A 3,837-nucleotide genomic window follows, 5' to 3' on the forward strand; every position below is an offset into this window, starting at 1 on the left:
ACTAACTGAACACTGGCAAGTCATTTAGTCTCTCTAATCTTCAATTTCTTTCTCTTCTAACTGGGATCATTAACACCTGCTCTATTTAATTCAAAAGTTCTTAAAATGGACTAAGTGAATAGTTGTCCCTACTTCCTTAGTACAATGGAAGGCAGATCATGCTACTAAATGTGTCATTTCATGTGGGAAAATAATTGAAGAATTACACTTTTAATATTAAGATTTTATTTTAAAATGTTATAATTAGTTGTCGAGTAGTTAAAGAGCACAAAAATAAAATAAAATTGATTCAAAATTCTAGTAGCCAGAGATAAAACTGTTAGTATTGTCATGTAGTTATTTCTAGTACCTTTTTCCATGAACATTTTAAAAGTGAAATTAAGGAAAAAAATTATTATGTATAAACTTTTATATTCTGCTTTTTCCATTCAATGTAATGTTGTGAGCATTTTCCTATGTCATTAAATACTATTAAAAACATGCTTTTGTTGGTTGAGTAATATTCTATCTTATGTATAAACCACAAATAATTTATTGAGTTATTGAAACATTTATGATGCTTAAATTTTTTGCAATTAAAATAGTATTAAGATAAACATTCTTATAAATATTTATGCACATCTCTCATTGTTTCCTTAAAAGACATTAGTAGGAGGATATAGTAAATCACAGCACATATACATTTCTATGGTTTTTTGAAACTATTGCCAAATTTCTTTCCAATTTGCACTCTAACATGAAAATGCCATTTCAACGTATACTCAGCAACAAAATGGTTTGAAAACAATACCAATTTAGTTGTTGAAAATACTATTTACTTATATTTATATTTGTTTTATTTTTAGTAGGTTTTCCTGTTTAGTCCTTTTGAAATTAAGTACCTATTTATATGTACCCTATTTTTTAAAAAATTGAGAGTAATGTATTTTCATTGTTCATTTTAAAAAGTTATTTATATATTATAACTATTAACTGATTTTTCATATATTTTTATTTTTTCACTTTAGTTATGATAGGTGTGAAAAAATAAAAATGTTTTATAGTCAAGTATCTTGATTATATATTGAATATGTAATCAATTCTTTCCTTAGTATTTCTTGCATTGGTTTTATGTTTAGAGGGTTCTTCTCCACACTAATATCAGAGTCACCTCTATCCTACCCATCTTTATCCAGGCCTAGCTATTTTATTATTTCTGTTTTAGTGTATCACATGAGGTAGAGTTGACATTGCTTTCTTCTAAAAATATAATAATATATTCATTATTTGGTAAACTGAAAGTTAACCTTAATAGTATTTGCAAAATATGTAGATAATTCTAAGCATTTTTGAAGGTGGGGATTTAAAGGAACTGAGTTATATGCTTTTTAAAAAGCTAATAACTAATATGGTTTTGTTTTACTTGTTTTATGAGTATGTGATAAAGTATATAGTGTCAATAATGGCCTAGCCTTTACAAGTCTTTCATTATTTATAATTTTCATTAACAAAATCATTCTTAACATGTGAAGGAATCTTGTTTTCTGAAGTGATTTTCCCCAGCATATGAATTGAAGGCATGTTAATAATTAGTTGTCATGGGAATGCAGCCTGGTGCAGCCACTGTGGAAAACAGTATGGTTTCTTCAAAAACTTAAAAATGGAACTCCCATTTGACCCAGTAATAACACTTCTAGGAATATATTCCAAGAAATCAGAAACACATATGCACCCCTATGTTCATAGCAACACAATTTACAAGAGCTAAGGTTTGGGAACAGCTTATGTGCAGATGAGTGGATTAAAAAACAGTGGTACATCTACACAATGGAATACTATGCTGCTGTAAAAAAGAAAGAACTCTTACCATTCACAACAGCATGAATGGACATGGAGAGCATTGTGCTAAGTGAAATAAGCCAGTTGGAGAAAGATAAATATCACATGATCTCACTCATTTGTGGAATATGATGAACAACATAAACTGATGAACAAAAATAGATCTAGAGACAGAGACGCATCAAAGAGACTGTCAAACTTCAGAGGGAAGGCAGGGGAGTGGGGGGGGGGATGGGGTGGTAAGAGATCAACCAAAGGACTTGTATGCATGCATCTAAAGCATAACCAATGGACACTAGGGGGGTGAGGGCATGTGCTGGGAGGTTGTGGTGGCCGGGAGAGGTCAATGGGAGGAAAAGGAGACATATGTAATACTTTAAACAATAGAGAATTTATTTATTTTTTTTCTTTTTTTAAATATATTTTTATTGATTTTTTACAGAGAGGAAGGGAGAGAGATAGAGAGTTAGAAACATCTATGAGAGAGAAACATCTATCAGCTGCCTCCTGCACATCTCCTACTGGGGATGTGCCCACAACCCAGGTACATGCCCTTGACCGGAATCGAACCTGGGACCTTTGAGTCCGCAGGCCGATGCTCTATCCACTGAGCCAAACCGGTTTCGGCATAAACAATAGAGAATTTAAAAAATAATAAACTAAAATAAAAATTTTTTAAATCAATTGTCATTTGAAATACTGTCTTTGCAGAAGGCGTGTGGCGCGCGCGTGTGTGTGTGTGTGTGTGTGTGTGTGTGTGTGTGTGTGTGTGTGTGATGTTTGTGAAATGTCTGGCAGCAATTCCAGTGTTGCTAAAGGAAATAAGTGGTAGCTTTCAAAGTGTTCTTTCTACCACGTTATTCTGGCCTCCAATACATTCTGCCTCTTGCTTGCCACAACAGATAACCCTCTTGAAATTTTGTCCTCTCAACAGCATCCAACACCCAGAGTCCTCAGGTTGGGTTGTATGAGGACTAAGGAAGTTTCTGAGGCGTTCTACTTAGGTATAACACATAGTTTCATAGAATGTATTAGAATCCCCCAGGAGATATTTGATCCCCTCCTCCCCCCACCGCTTAGAGTTTATTCTAAAATTCCTAGGTTCCTTGGAAATGCATCAATTGAAGGTCTTATTGAAAACACAAACTGCCATTCTGACTAATTCACTCAGAAAAATAACTTTAAAAATATTCAATAGCTCATGGTATCAAGAAGCCTGGTCAACCAGGATCAGAGGCTACCCTGCCAGTCACAGTGCCCCTAACCATGCTGCAGAATTGGCATTGCAGAGTGGCTGCCACTACCCCATTACCAGGATGGATTCTGAGTAGTCCCTGTTTCCACATCCTGACTTTGACTCAGGTTTCAGAGTAGGTGAATCTGACTGGTGGACTTTATGACATAGCTGCAAGAGAAGATTAGAAAGTGAGTTGCTGGTATTTTCAGTGCCTAAGATAAGGGTTACTCATTTTATTAGGGAGTGGTTCAGATGCTGGAAAAACATAAGGAATGTCAAATATCCATTCCCCAACCCAATGCAGATAAACACCCAGTGTTTTACAAGAATCTGGGCCTGGTGTCACCAGAAATTCTCAAAAAAAAAAAAAAAGAAAAAGAAAGTTGACAGCATCCCCATATACCATCTTGAGCTTCTTATTTAACCAATGTTTACTAACTAGAGGCCCGGTGCACAAAATTCATGCACTGGTAGGGTCCCTAGGCCTGGCGGGTGATCAGGGCCAATCGAGGCCTTCCAGTTGCCAGCCGGGGCCTGCCTTCATTCTGGGCCACCCCCTGGTGGTCAGCACACGTTATAGTGAGTGTTCGAACTCACAGTCTCCTGGTCAAACTCCGGAGGGGACACTTTGCATATTAGTCTTTTATATATATAGATAGAAATGTACCACATACAAGGCATGATACAATATGTAAGAAATTCTTGCTATTCTCAGGAGACTATAATCTACTTGAGGAAGCAAGACTTACATCAATAAGATTTTAAAAGGTTGACAATTAAAA

This window comes from Myotis myotis, unplaced genomic scaffold, assembly GCF_014108235.1.
Source record: "Myotis myotis isolate mMyoMyo1 unplaced genomic scaffold, mMyoMyo1.p scaffold_m19_p_2, whole genome shotgun sequence".
NCBI classification, from domain to species: Eukaryota; Metazoa; Chordata; class Mammalia; order Chiroptera; family Vespertilionidae; genus Myotis; species Myotis myotis.